This window comes from Macaca thibetana, chromosome 1, assembly GCF_024542745.1.
Source record: "Macaca thibetana thibetana isolate TM-01 chromosome 1, ASM2454274v1, whole genome shotgun sequence".
NCBI classification, from domain to species: domain Eukaryota; kingdom Metazoa; phylum Chordata; class Mammalia; order Primates; family Cercopithecidae; genus Macaca; species Macaca thibetana.
In genome coordinates this window covers 45,743,426-45,758,757 of record NC_065578.1, presented here as the reverse complement: position 1 = coordinate 45,758,757, position 15,332 = coordinate 45,743,426, and positions in this window count along the sequence as shown.

Below are 15,332 nucleotides of genomic sequence, written 5' to 3'. Positions count from 1 at the left end.
AGTGGGACATGGATCAATGGTGTGGGTGGAATGGGTCAGGGAAGGGAAGGTGGGACATTGGCTCCCTGGAGTCGCTTCCACTTACACTCCCAGCTGAAGGTCATCATCTGTCTTTTCTGTGCCCCGCTTCCTCCACAGGCACACCAGAAGAGATTTTCCACATCCAGTGCCCAGGGCTCACTTTCCCATCAGCTCCAGTCTGCCACAGTGGGGACTTCTCACTTCACACCCCTTCCCTGGGTGACACCCGGGGACAGGCCCCTCTAAGGCAATATGGCCAGCGAGGCCCTAGGGAAGCCCCACTCTCCTACACAGGGTGAGGCTGGAGGGCGTGCTCTGTCTCACACCTCTGCAGGCCCCTCCCAGGCAGGCTCCAGACCCTGAAAGGGCCTCTGGGCAGCAGGTTTCTGTTAAGGAGAGGTCATGATTCTGACAGCGCAGAAGCATCAAGCTCCCTGACCTTGGGGAATTTGATCAGGGACCAGTAGTTCCTGCAGGGATGCTGCAGACCGGCCCTGGAATGAAGGTAAAACCTCCCACTCCCACCCTAGCACCTGAAAGTCTAAGAATTGAGGCACCAGGGCCTATCCTCGGAGGCACACGGACTGTGGTAGGGAACACAGGACTGGTCCTTCTAAAGGAGGGGTACTCCCCAGGGCCTGGGGGGCTCTAGGGTGCTACAGGTGGTGAGTGGCCCCTGCCTCCCCAAGGAAAGTACTGCTGGCCCGGACAAGGGAGCTCATTAAGGGGCCAGGAAATGAGGTTTCCCCCACTCTCTCCCTCTAGGAGAAATGAGGGCCGCCACTAAGAACCTTTTTTTATTATTATCTTGAGATAGGATCTCTCTGTGTTGCTGAGGCTGGTGTGCAGTGGCACAGTCACAGCTCACTGAAGCCTCAATCTCCCAGGCTCAAGTGATCTTCCCATCTCAGCCTCCCAAGTAGCTGAGACTACCGGCACACCCCACTATGCCTGGCTAATTTTTTGTAGAGACAGGGTCTCACTATGTTGCCCAGGGTGATCATCAACCCCCGGGCTCAAGCAGTCCTCTCACCTGGGCCTCCCAACGTGCTGTGATGATAAGTGTGAGCCACTGTGCCTGGCCTTAGAATCGTTTTTTCACTAATTAAGAATTCCTGAGCCCTGCTGTGTTCCCTGCTATGTGGGAATATAATGATGAACAAGCTCTCAGGGAGCTCACATTTTATTTGGAGGAGACAGACAATAAAGAATTAAGTAAGTGAGCAAGTGACACCGAAAAGCTTAGCTAGTGAACAGCACTACACAGAAAATTACATAGGATGTTGTGATAGATAGAGGGACTTGCCAGATGGTTGGGGGATCTTCTCTGAGAGGTGGCATTTAAGCTGAGCTCTGAATGGTGAGTCAGCTATACAAAGGTCTAGAGCAGGAACATTTCAAGCTCAGGAAACAGCCAGTGCAAAGCCCTAAGGTGAGAATGAACTGGCCTGTGTGTGTCAGAACAAGAAAGAAGGGCTGTTGAGACAGAGGTGGAAGATGAAGCTGGAGAGGTGGGGAGGGGGTAATGCTCAGCTCATGGAGGGCTTAGTAAGCCCGGGTGAGGAGTTAGGATTTGATTCTTGGTGAGATGGAAGCCACTGGAGGGTTTTAAGCAGGGAAGTGACATGATCTGATTGATGGTGGTAAAGACTGCTCCACCTGCTGTGTGGAAGTAACAGGGCGGCACGGGGCAAGAGGGAAAGCAAAGCTAGGAGGGGCAAGCTAGGAGGTCACAGCAGTGAGACATACGGGCGCTGGGACCAGGGTGGTTGCTCAGAGTGGACAGATTCTGCACCTGTTGGGGGAGTTTTGGGGGCATGAAAGAGAATAATCCTGAGGAAGTTCTAAAATTTTGGTTTGAGCACCACGGTGTATGGTGGAGGATCTGGTTTTGGGGAAAAAAGGGACATCCTGGTAAGGCAAAAGACCTGTTAGCCCAGAGAGACTGTCCCACAGAAGCCGGAGCCACAGCCCTGAGTTCTGGAAGAGGAGGCGCTAGGATGGACACGTAGAAGCTGTCGGCATGTGGGTGGTGGTGAAACTCCGAGGAGAGAGGAAGACAGAGAACCCAGAAGCTAGAATAGTCTAACCACAGACTCCATGGGGAGCAGGGAGCCCGCGTTGCTGACTTCTGAATCCCACTCGGCCTTCTGTGATGCCAGGAGACTTCCTGATGAGAGCTGTGGACTAGGAGTGAGGGATTAGGGAGAAGTGGAATGTGAGCACCAAGAGGCCAGAACTTCTGCTTTGTTCACTGCTGCACCCTCGGTGCCCACCTGGCACAAGGTAGGTGCTCACTAAGCACCTGTGGACTGAAGGAAGAAGGAAAAGGTGTGGATCTCATCGCACAGTTGAGATTCCAGGCCCCCAGTAATATGGTTTTGTCAAGATGCCTAACTCTGGGCAGGAAGGGAGAAGATCTCATATGTATGGGAGTTCCCCCAACCAACTGCACAGTTTTCTCTTTCTCTGTGGGGAGGTGGGGTGGCACAGGAAGGAAGGGTTGACTAGATCAGCATCGAAGGACCAGCCTGAGGGCCATGCTCCCCAAAGTAGGAGATGGCCAGATGGAGGGACCAAGCCTGAGGAAATCGGCACTGTTGGAGACTGCCACCAGAGGGCACCCCGGGCACATAGCAGGAAATAGACACTACTCATCCCAACCAGAAAGCACAATTTCGCCTTTTCCTCTTCTAAGGTCCAAGGCCCTACGAAATGGGGAGATCAAGGGAGTTGGGGGAAGAGGGGCAATTAGGTGACTCAGATTTACTAAGTGACTCATCCAACCCTGGAACCTGACCTTATTACAGAGAGAGCCTGGATCCTGGACAGAAACTTAGCCTTTATCAAGGTCACAGATAAGTTCTGAGTCTGTTTATAGACTAAACCCTGACCTTGATCTTAGACTGAGCCCTCACCCCAGTCCATACTGAGTCCTGACCTTAATCATAGACTGAACTTGACCCTAACCACACTCTGAGCTCTGACCCTGCCTGTCCATTCATCAAACCCTGACCTTGATCCCAGATTGAGCTCTGACCCCGGTCCATAGACTAAACCCTGACCATTACTGTATAGTGAACCCTGACTTGGACACAGACTGGATCATGGACACATATTAGCCCTTATTCGGGCCATAGACTGAGCCCTGACCCTGCTCCATACACTGAACTCTGACTCTGATCACTGAGTCTGACCCTGAATCTGGTGCCAACCTGAACACTTACCCTGATCCATATGCATTGTATCCTGACCCTGGACAACAACTGAGCTTTTATCATGGTCACAAATTGAGCCTTGATCCCTAAGACGCTCTCCCAACACCCCAGTGAGTTAAGGACCTTCCAGAAGAGGCTCTTGTGTCAGGCCAAGCTTTAGTCTCAGAAGGAAGTGATTCCTGGAACCAGTTTTGTTGTGGAGAGAAGGAACTCTGGGTCTCCAAATGGTCCAGAAACTCCTCGGTGTTGGACCCCTGAGAGGCAGCTAGGTACCTTTTCAAGGTACCCTCCACAGCTGGGGGTGTGGGGCCTCTTCTGCCGGCCTGTCCCTCTGGGGAGCCTCCCAACTGGCAGCCTCTTCATCTGCACTTCCAACTCCCTTCTGCTCCACGGTCTGTGCTCCACCCCTTGCTATCTTTCCAGGAAAATGAGGAGGGACATTCCATGCGAGGGGTGGAACCAGGCCATGACTGAGGGCCCCATGCCCCCAACCCGTACCCTGGCCAGAAGAGAAGCCCCTCCCTCTGGGAGCTCACTTTGGCTGCTTGCTCCAAACAGGCAAGACAAGGTGAATCAGGCTCAAGGCGGCTCCAGCAGGGCCTCAGGTTGACAGCCGCCAAGACATAGGAGCACGAGGCAGCTGTGTGGGAAGTCCACTATGTTCCTGGAGTCTGCAGCGCGTGAAGGTGTGGTAGGTGAGGGCAAAGGACAGCACAGTCCCTCCCCGGGGCACACTGACCAGTTTAATTTCCGCCATCCCCAGGGTTCAGCCTGGGTGCCCTCCCGCTGCAGGGCCCACCAGCCTCAAGGCTCACCTAGGGAGGCACCGAGGGCGGGGGTGGGGGCCAAGCCAGGCAGGAGCTGGGGCGGGGGAGGGGGGGCAGCTCGAGTCAAAAAACGCTGACGCTAAAGACAATGAGCTCTCCGAGGCTGAGGCAACTCATTTGGTCCCGGCCACGCTTTATTAAATTCTCATAAACCTGTCAGGGGGGACAGGGCTCGCTTCAGTTTACCTCATTAGCCCGACACAATGACAGTGGTGGGGGGACAGGCAGGGTGGGGGTGCGACAAGGGGAGGCTGGCACTCAGAACTGAGAACTGAGCCAGCCGGGAAGATAATTGAATTAAGTGGCTTTTGTTAATGGTTTTTAAGACTCCAAAGTGTAAATAACATTTAGGGGCTTTCTTTTAATGGGGCTGGGGTTTGAGAGACCCAGGGAGCTTAGGGGAGGCCCAGCCTGGTCCCTGACTTCTCCCCCACCCTAGGGGAGCTCCCGAGGGGAGAACCTGTGGAAGCCACCCCAGGGATGCATTGCAGTTAGCCTTGGGAGGACCAAGAGGACTTCCCCGAGGAAGGGGACAACCCATTGGAGCCAAAGAAGCTGAGACAGCTTCCTGGTGAGTCTTTGAATAGAATCAGAGTACGTGAGCAAAAGAGGGGATGGATGCAGGGGGCTAACTGTGATGACCTACCCAGTCCTGGAATGCTGCTGTCGGACAAAGTGGCCAGGGATGTCTCTGAGATGTTGCTGGAGGCCTGGTCCTGGCCTCCTGGGGTCAGTGTTCATTCGCCATGAGAGGTCAGTGGGAATGGAAGGTATTGGCTGTGTTGCCAGCAGGTCGTGAGCTCCCCTTAAAGCGTATGTGGGAATGCTGTGAGTTGGGGTATTCCCAAACAAGGCAAAGGGTTAGACTAGACCCCAGGCTTGCTGAAGGCAACTGGACTTGATCCAAGCTAGAAGAGGAACCTGAAAAGATGGCATGGTGAGCTCACTTCTCTGGGGGCACTAGGGCCTCGGGGAGCTAGGTGCCAGGGAACAGGGACATAGAAGTTGATAATCCAGCCCCTGGCTTTCCTCAGTCAACAGCTTCTCCCTCCCTGCAGACAAGACCAGGTTGGGGCATTGGCTGGATTGAAGGCAAAGGGCTCTGGGCTAAGATCCCAAGGGGCTGGAGGTGAGATGGGGCGAGGCCGGCCCTGGGCCAGCCCACAAAGGGTTAAGGCGCTAATCGCCCTGCATGCGACAAAGGGAAGTGGGTTTTCTGATCCAGAAAGGATCAGTCCCTGGGATGCCCCATCAGGCCCTTCAGCGTGAAATTACACCCCAGCAGGGGTGCTCCCCTCCCCCTATACACACATTACCCGCCGGGCCTGGCACAGGATTAGGGCCCAGAGTCATCAGCGTAATAGATCGCACCTCCCCGCCCCATCCCTTCCCCCAGGAGCCTTCAGTCCTGCCTCCAGGCCTGGGCCAGCCTCTTTCCTCACGTCTGTCCACCTGGCAGTTGCGCTGCCTGGTCATCTTGGCCACACTCTTGGTCTAGTCATTCCATCTGTCTCCTGCAGCCATACATTGAGCCCCCACCTCCCTCCTGGTCATAGTGGTAGTGTCTTCATAAGCTTTAATTGGCCTGCCAAAGGTACATTCTATTGCTTCTGTATTTGTTGTCTGTCTTCCCCCTCGCACATCAGGTGCTGTCCTGCTCAGCACCGTATTCCCAGTGACAGGGCTGCATCTTCCACACAGATGGTGCTCAGTCAGCTAATGTTGACTTCCCATCCACCTCACGAAGACTGGGGCGTGGTCCCTAAACTCTGGACATTCATGCTGAGGACTAGGAGACTGTACCAGGACAGGGCCATGTCCTCTGGAAGACAGAGGAGGCTGTGGCATGGCCGCTGCCTTGGACCCAGTCTCATCTCAAGGTTGGCATGAGGGAGGCAGGCAGGAAAAGCGACAGGGCCTGCAAGGACAGAGGGTCCACCTGTCCTTGGCTGCTATCCCAGGAGATCCTCTCACTCCACTGCCCCAGGCTGCTGTGCCTTTGCCCTCTGATGACCTCTAAGCCCCATCTGCAACCCTAGCCAGGAGGACCCAGCATAGGAGGAAGCTCTGAATGGAACAGTTGAGGAAACAGGATGATATCATATGGAAGACAAAACCCAGCAAGACTCTCGGAAACCAAGGCTGTCTGAGAAAGGCGCCTGTATGGACCACCCTGACCAACCTCTACGCAGGAGACAGAGGCCCAGGAAAAGCCAGGGCTTCCCAAGCCTGTACTGCAAAGCCACGGCAAGGCCCAGACAGAAACCTGGTTCCCTGAGGCCCTCAGCAGAGCTTGTCCCTCACAGGCTCTTCCCAGTTAATTTAACAAGTTCAGTACTGATTGGACACAAACTCCACACCAGGCTGTACGCCATGCCAGCTTCTGCCCAGGGAGCTCCATCTGGCAGTGGTTGAGAACCATATATAGTGACCAGAGGCATCAAGAGAAGGAGGGGCATCTCCCTCCCCTGTGATAATCTGGCAAGGCTTCCTGGAGCCGGTGGCATGTGGCTAGACTCTGAAGAGTGAAGCCTCTCCCGAGGAAGAGGGACCGGCAGAGCAGAGGTACCCAGGGAGAGGGCACAGTGAGTGTGTGAGGCGCCACGCCAGTTGGGTGACACACTGCAGAACAGTGTGAATAGACATGTTCTGTGTGGCTCCCAGGTCAAGCCAGGCCTGATAAGGAGGCTACTGGGTGGCAGATTTCAGACAACATGAGGAAGAACTTTCCAACAGCCCTGGCGCAGGCTGCCCTGGAAGGTAGTGAGCTGCCCATCCCTTCAGGCTTGTGGATAGGAGCTGGGTATCAGTGATTCCTCCCCAGATGGAGGCCGAACTAGAGACCCGTGAGGATGTCTATTCCGAGAACCTGAAGCAGAAATGGCCAGACTTTGACAGGCCTGGCACTTCAGTAGGCGACCTCCACCTCCACACCTTGTCCATCCTCCTGGGCTCTGCAGGCCCCTGGTGGCTGGAGTGTGGGAGAGGGAGGTGACAAGGCAGACAGAAGAATGACTGCTTTTTCAGTTATTCTTCTATGTATCTATGGCTTCCACCCAACGCGGCAGGGTGGGGCGCTTAAATCAGGCTCAGAAGTTGTCCAAAGCCCACTTAAAAAAAATTAGGGACTGAGGGCTGGGCATGGTGGCTCAAACCTGTAATCCCAGCACTTTGGGAGACCGAGGCTGGCTGATCACTTGAGCTCAGGAGTTCAAGGCCAGCCTGGGCAACATGGTGAAACCCCACCTCTGTCAAAAAATACAAAAATTAGCTGGGCGTGGTGATGCGTACCTGTAGTCCCAGCTGCTTGGGAGGCTGAAGTGGAAGGATGGCTTGAGCCCGGGAAGGTGAGGCTGCGGTGAGCTGTGATCATACCACTGCATTTCAGCGTGGGTGACAGAGTGAGACCCTGTCTTTTAAAAAACAAATAGGGACTGAGGCCCAGAGAGGGGCTTTTCCAATAGCCCACAGTCCGAGAGGCAGGTTGGGGCTTGCAGGCTGTGCAGTCCTTTCTAGGCAGCTTATTGAGGGCAGACTGAAGGTAAACCTGAAGGAGGTGAGCCTTTCAGACGTCTCGCGGGCCCCGCCTCCACAGGGGCTGTGCAGGCTGAGGAGACGGGGCGGGGGGGGGGGGGGGGGGGGGGGGGGTGGGGAGCGGGGGAGGCCCGGGCTGATAAGCACCTGCCCTTATCTCCCCTTCACCTCTCCCTTGTCATCAAGCTTCCTCCTCAGCCCCCTGTCGTGCAGCTTCCACCTCAGCTAACCCAGATTCTTCCTGAAGCACTGGGGCTCCTGTGTCCTGAAGTTCTCTTCAGGAGAATCCTAAGGTGAAAAAGAATGTGTTCCCTCCCTCCTGGCTGCCCAGCACATGCTGTGCAGAGGCCAGGGGATGGGCAGGGTGACCTGGGAAGGACCCAGGCCTGCAGGTCTATCGTCCTGCTCGGTGAGACCAACACAGAGCAGCTTGTGCACACACTCACACCCACGTGCACCCACACACACCCACACAGGCTCTTTCCAAGAACAGCTCTTCAAGCCTGGCTGCCAAGATAAAGGAGCCACGGGGCGGTCAACCCCAGGAGGAAATATCACTTCTGCAACCTTTGTTGTTCAGAGGGCTTTGTGAAATCTCCAGACTCTTCTTGGAAAGGATCCCGGGCTGAGGTGGCAGTTTCCCACAGCGGGAGACATGGGTGAGGGCCACGCAGCCTCCCTGGCCTGGGAGGGGAGGCCAGGCTTAGAGTCATTAGTGGTGGCAACAGAAGCTTAATCCTTCACTTCCATTATTACCTCACTCAATTCCCACAAGCCTGGGGGTAGACAGAGGTCTCCCCATTTTACAGATGATGAAACAGAGGTTCCCAGAAGCCTAGCAGCTTATCAAATGGTCCACAGTGAGTCAGTGCTAGAAATGAAACTGACTGACTTGGCACCAGTCACAGGCTGAGCCAGCCCTGCCCCAAACTGAGTCCTGCCATGGCCCATTCTGAGCTCCAGCTCTGACCTCTATTTGAGCTGTGTCTTGCCCTAGATTGATCCTGAACCTAGCCTCAGATTGCCTCTCCTGTTAGCCATGAGCCCTTCGAGGTCAGAGACATGTGCACTTCTCATTTACCCCTGTTCCTTTACGTGGATATACATGTGATTATTTGAGTAATCTCCATTTTATCCACTAGACTATATATAGGGCCGGGAACTGAGTCTATTTTTGTTTAGCGGCACTTATCATAATGTAATAAGAGCAATAATAACAAGCAAGTATTGGCCGGGCGTCGTGGCTCATGCCTGTAATCCCGGCACTTTGGGAGGCCAAGGCGGGTGACTCACTTGAGCTCAGGAGCTAGAGACCAGCTTGGGCAACACAGTGAGACCTCGTCTCAAATAATAAAAATAAAAACAAATTAAAAAAAAAAAAAAGCAGCAAGTATTGAGCATTTACTAAATGCCAAAATTGTGCTAAGTGTTATACAGATGTTATCTTTCATTCCTCACAAAGAACCCTGAAGTAGGCATTACCATTCACCCCGCTTTACCAAGGAGAATCCTGAGCCCCAGGGTAACACTAGGAGGAGGCATGTAGACAGACAGGATGCTCTTGGTAGTTCCCTCCACCCCTCACACTCAGTTGCCTGGTGAGGAATGGGGTGGAAACGGAAACCCCGGCTGGAAGAGGAAGTGGAGGCCCTTGGGCAGGTGGGAGAAGCGAGGGCTTTCTGGAGGCCTTGGGTTTCTGAAGCCACAGAAGGGCCAGTGACTTAGCTGAAAGAGATGGGGTGGGCCGGGCATGGTGGCTCACGCCTGTAATCCCAGCACTTGGGGAGGCTGAGGCAGGCAGATCACTTGAGGTCAGGAGTTCGAGACCAGCCTGGCCAACATGGTGAAACCCTGTCTCTACTAGAAATACAAAAAATTAGCCAGGTGTGGTGGTGGGCACCTGTAATCTCAGCTACTTGGGAAGCTGAGGCAGGAGAATTGCTTAAACCCAGGAAGCGGAGGTTGCACTGAGCCGAGATCGCGCCATTTCACTCCAGCCTGGGTGACAAGTGCAAAACTCCGTCTCAAAACTCCGTACATACATACATATATACATACATACATACATACATAAATAGAGATGGGGTGTGAGTGAGACCAGCTATATATTTCATGGGGTCCAGGGCAAAATAAAAATGCAAGGCCCCTTGCTTAAAAAGTAAAGATTTCAAGATGGTGACATCAGAACATCATGGGGCCCTCTGAGCCCAGGACAGTGTGTGACTGCATGGGTCACACGCTCATGAGGCGGCTGCAGGAGGGAGCATGCTGTGAAGAAGTGGGCTCAAGGCAGGCCCTTGGGGTGGATGTGTGGGTTGGTGCACATGGGTGTTCACATGGCAGCTGGGACCAGCATCTCACTCTCATGTGGGCATTTGGGTGGCATCTTCCACAAGCATAGGGTAGCTGCCACCAAGTCTCTGTGGGCACCAAGCCAGCAGTGTGGCTCGGGAGACCATCTGTAGAGGGGATCTGGTGCCACTGAGCATTCAGGGGGCTGTCTGGAGTGTGAGCAAGCTGGGGAGAATGCATGTCTGGGGGTGGAGCAGGTGTGTGGAGCATCAGGTGACAGAGCGTGGCTGTATGTCTGCCGGTTTGCAGTAGGTCTGTGTACACCGGCATGAGAGACAGGGAGACACCCTGGGATTGTGTGGTCCAGTGCAGAAGTCAACATGTCCCAGGGGTGTGAGGATGTGTGTGTGCGTGTGTGCTGTGGATGTGTGGGGAATGTGTGTGAGAGACTGTCAGTGTGTGGTTGTGTATGCCTATTCCCACATGCCTTCCTGGGTGCTGGCCCTGCTGCTTTGCCTATTGTGAGGGGCTCCCAGGTGAAGACCTCTCCAACGTGCTCCAGCCCAGCCCCCAGGCCTTTGTGGGGCCAAGTCAGAGTGCCATTCTTGCCTGCTGTGGGGTGGGCAGCCCCGCAGAGCTGCCTCCTAGGCTGCTGGGGTGATCCTGGGCCAGTGGTGTCAGGTTCCCAGTGCCGAGCCCTCCCTCTGCAACCCTCTGAGGGCCTTTGTTGGAAGTTCAGACACACTTGTCAGGGGGGCGGGCAGAAGGCCACCTCCTAATCGGCTTTCCCAGAAGCTAAAGGAGAATGAGTGGTGGGGGTGGAGGGCTCCAGCCCAGAGCAGCTCTGTGGGAAAGAGATGAGGGAGGTGCCCAGCCCTAAAGGGGTCCATCCTCCAGACCCCCTCAGCAGGGGCCCCTTCCCCGAGAGCCCCTAAGGAACCAGACCCCTGAGCTGCAAGAACACTGCAGCCAAGGCCTAAGAGAAAGGGGAATTACCGAGTGCTGTGGCTCAGCCAGGCGGTGGCTCACGCCTGTAATCCCAGCACTTTGGGAAGCCAAGGCAGGTGGATCACCCGAGGTCAAGAGTACGAGACCAGTCTGGCCAACATGGTGAAACCCCGTCTCTACCAAAAATATAAAAAATTAACCAGGAGTGGTGGTCAGTGCCTGTAGTCCCAGCAGCTGGGGAGGCTGAGGCAGGAGAATCCCTTGAACCTGGGAGGTGGAGGTTGCAGTGAGCTGAGACCGCATCATTGCACTCCAGCCTGGGCAGCAAGAACAAAACTCCATCTCAAAAAAAAAAAAAGAGAGAGAGAAAATGGGGAATTGGGGAATTTGTGGAGAAGCTTCAGGGAGCCCCCAACTTTTCCCATTTCCCCCACCATGGGCTATCTGAGCACCAACGGCATGCTGGGCCCAGAACTGCTCAGCTTCTCAGCCTCCCCAGTGCCTTCTCCTCTTTACCTCCTCTGAGCCACCCAGGAAGCAGGCTGGACCCGGTTAAAGATTCCTATTCAACAGAAGAGGAAACTGCAGACCAAAGAGGGGTAGTTATTTGCCATCAGTAAACAGCAAGCCAGGCTTAGCTCATCCTGGCTTCACCAGTAGCTTCCTCTTCTCTTCGTAGTCAGCATTTCCCTGAGGTCCCATCCTCTGCTTCTCTCTGTGTAATCTCATTTAGCAACGTGGCTTCATTCACCATCTCCCTGTGACAACCATCAAGGCTAAGAGCATGGATTCTGAGGCCAGCCAGGTTCATCCTTTGGTTGGCCCGTGACTAGCTATGTGGCCCTGGGCATGTTATTTAACCACTCTATGCCTCAGTTTTCCCATCTGTAAATGAGGATAGTAATAGTATCTACCTCATAGAGTTGTGTAAGGATTAAGTGACTTCTTTTTATTATTATTAATATTATTAACTATTTTTTGAGACAGAGTCTCACTCTGTTGCCCAGGCTGGAGTGCAGTGGTGGGATCTCAGCTCACTGCAACCTCCACCTCCTGGGTTCAAGCAATTCTTCTGCCTCAGTCTCCTGAGTAGCTGGGAATACAGGTGCCTGCCCAGGCTGGAGTGCACCATCTCAGCTCACTGCAAGCTCCGCCGCCTGGCTAACTACAGGTGCCTGCCACCACGCCTGGCTAATTTTTGTATTTTTAATAGAGTCAGGGTTTCACCACATTGGCCAGGCTGGTCTTGAACTCCTGACCTCATGATCTGCTCACCTCAGCCTCCCAAAGTGCTGGGATTACAGGAGTGAGCCACCATGCCCAGCCAAGAGACTTCTTATGTGTAAGGTGCCAGGCACAGAGAAAGTGTGTCAGCAGCAGAGACAGACCCTACATCTTCCCTTGAGTAAATCGAAGGCAAACAAGACTACCCTGAGCTCAGGATCATTTTCGGACACTCACTCCCCTCAACAGAGTAGGGGTATCCATCTACCCTACTGCCTGGCCAGAGGCTCGAAAGTACCCTTAATCCTCCCCATCCTGCTAAAATCACCACAGCGATTTTCTGTCCGACATCTCTCATCCATCAGACCCCTGCTCCCCACTCCCTCTCCTAGTCCAGATGGATGCCACCCTCCTCTCACCAGGACATGACAGATACTGGCCTCCTCGCTGATCTCCTGCCCCCAGCTCCTTCTCATGAGCCACCATGCAGCAAAAGTGGGGGTTACTATAATACACACTGATCACCCCACTCCCTCACTGGGAATAGCTTCCAGTGCCTCCCACAGCCGTGGCCCTTGGGCTTGAGTCCAAGGTCTTTGTTTCCCTCCTCATCTTCACCGGCTGGCACTACCCCACCATCCTCAAGCCCCACCCGGGCAGGTCCCTTGTTCTTTCAGGGCTCAGGGCTTTGGCAAGCTGGCTCAGTCCTGCAGCTTTCTATGAGCTATGCCTCTCTCAGGGCACCCTTCTCTTTGACTTCCTGGTGAACACGACCCATGAGACTCAGGTCAAAAGTCTCCTTCTCAAGGGGCCTTTCCGATGTCCCTAGACTGAGCTAGGGGTCCTCTTCTGTGCTCCCAAACAGATATTCTTTTTTTTTTTTTTTTTTTTTTTGAGACAGAGTCTTGCTCTGTCGCCCAGGCTGGAGTGCAGTAGTGAAGTGGCTCACTGCAACCTCCGCCTCCCAGGTTCAAGCAATTCTCGTGCCGCAGCCTCCTGAGTAGCTAAATAGCTGGGATTACAGGCACACACCACCACGCCTGGCTAATGTTTGTTATTTTTAGTAGAGACAGGGTTTTGCCTTGTTGGCCAGGTTGGTCTCGAACTCCTGACCCACCTTGGCCTCCCGAAATGCTGGGATTACAGGCATGAGCCACTGCGCCTGTCCCAAGGTCTCCATTTTTTGAACACCATCTCACCCTGTGTTGTATTGTTTTCCTTACTTGTTTCTATGTAGTCACCTCCCAGCACAGGCATAGGCATACAGCAGGTGCTCTGTATATGCTGAGTGCATGAGTGATTTGAACTGCAGTGTTACCAGAGTGCCCTTTATGCCAGGGAAGGTGTGTCCCTTGGGGCTGAAGTACATAGGAGACAGTCAATGGCTCAGGCCAGGGGAGGGAGCAGTGGGAGATTTGAGGCAGATATTTGATCTCTCAGCCCCTCCCAGGGAGGCAGGGGACAAGGTGAAAGGGAGACGCTCCCCGCCCTAATCCTCAGCCTGCTGGGGAGAGAGGAATGCGTCTGCTGGGGTGGACCTGGGAAGTGGGGAGGTCAGGGCCCGCCCCTGGGAAGCCTAGCAGACAGCTCCCTGCATACATTCAGGCCTGCTGGGTTCTCCTACCAGGAAATCTGCAGACAGAGGAGACTGTCACCTCCCCCAAATCTCAGCCAGGTGCGTGCCTGCGCCACCTCTTCTGGCTCTCCGCCCTGCACAGGCACTCTGGAGCACCGGGGAAGAAGGTGGAGCCAAAGCAGCCACAACTGAGTAGAGATCTCTTTTCTTCTTTTTCTTGAAAGGCAGCCGGAGGGACCAGGGTTTCACAGCAAGAACTTCCTGGCTGTGCATTTTTCTGCACGTATTGCCTGTACATACAGCCTCGCCGTCTATCTCGCGCTGTCTCTCCTGAGCATGGTGAATATGCTCATACACACACAGATGCAAGCAGACACTTAGGAATTCACAGCACGGGTTCTCAGACCTGCAGCTAGACTTGTAATAACAGACACACCACGGCACACCGTGGCAGAAAGCCCTTCTTCATCCTCTGCTTGCTCACCTCTGAGAACAGAGCCCTTTCCACTGGAAAACAGCTCTGGCTGTACATCCAAATGTCTCTACTTACCACTCCCCTTTGGCCCTGGCTTACTTGCAGTTTTCCTCAGAATCCCCTGCCTCTCTCTGTCCTGCAGACCCATCCATCTCCCAGGCTACCCTGAATACTCCCAGGCACTGCTTGTCCCGGGTGTCCCATGTCCCAGGTTACTCTGCCACTTGTGTTTGGGTGAGGTCCAAACAGCCTAGAGAAGATGGAACCCTCCCCCGTTATCTGCCCCCCTGCAGCCACTCCAGAGTGGCATCCCGGCTGCAGATTAGTAAGGGTCACAGAGAGAGCTACACGGTCAGCGTGACAATGGCCAATAGTGCGGTAGGTCCGCCTCCATCCCCACTGGCCATGGCATCAGAGGGGCAGCGAACAGACCTGGAGACACTGCCTGCTCAGGCCACTGCAGGCATCTCTGGGAATGAACATGGACTGAGGTCTGAGCTGCTGGGTTCTCTTTTATTCGCCAAGACAAAGAACAGGTCACAACATCACAGGGAATAAGACTGACAGAAGGACAGATACACAGAGTGTCATGCTGCACTACACAGGGGACAGGCGAGGGGACAGGCGAGGGGACAGGCAGGGGTGAATTAAGTCTTGTTATTTTCAACTAGCAGAATAAATAAATACAGTACACAGTGTTTTTGCCATGGGCTGGCACAACCTCTAAGCACAAATGGTCACAAAAGAGCCGGTTTGGAAAGCAGTCTGTAGAGCCCATCAGCCTTGGAGTTGGGGTGGGGACCCAGCCACTGGACCATGCTCTGGGGGAGTGAGGAAGCAGGGAAAGGGAGACTCAGACAGCAGGGAGAGGCCAGGCATGAGGCATTCCTGGAAGGGACAATCAGAGCTTGAGCCTCTGGCTTTCAGGCCCAGGTTGGCCCAGCAGGCCTGGGAGGGGCTCCAGCATCAGGTGTGGTGGGCCCGTACCCTCTGCCCACCAGAAGGGATGCACGGTGCTGCTTACAAGTGTGCTCGGAGGAGACGCACGGTGCCGCTTACCAGTGTGCTCAGAGGAGACACAGGTGTGCTCTGCTCTTGCTCTCTAGCTGCTTTCAGTACCCAAGGCTGGTGCCCTAAACTTGAGATCCCTCTGAGGGCAGGGACTGCAGGTACCTTCCCTGCCTTCTCTAGGTTTGTAGATTTGGGTCAATTGAATG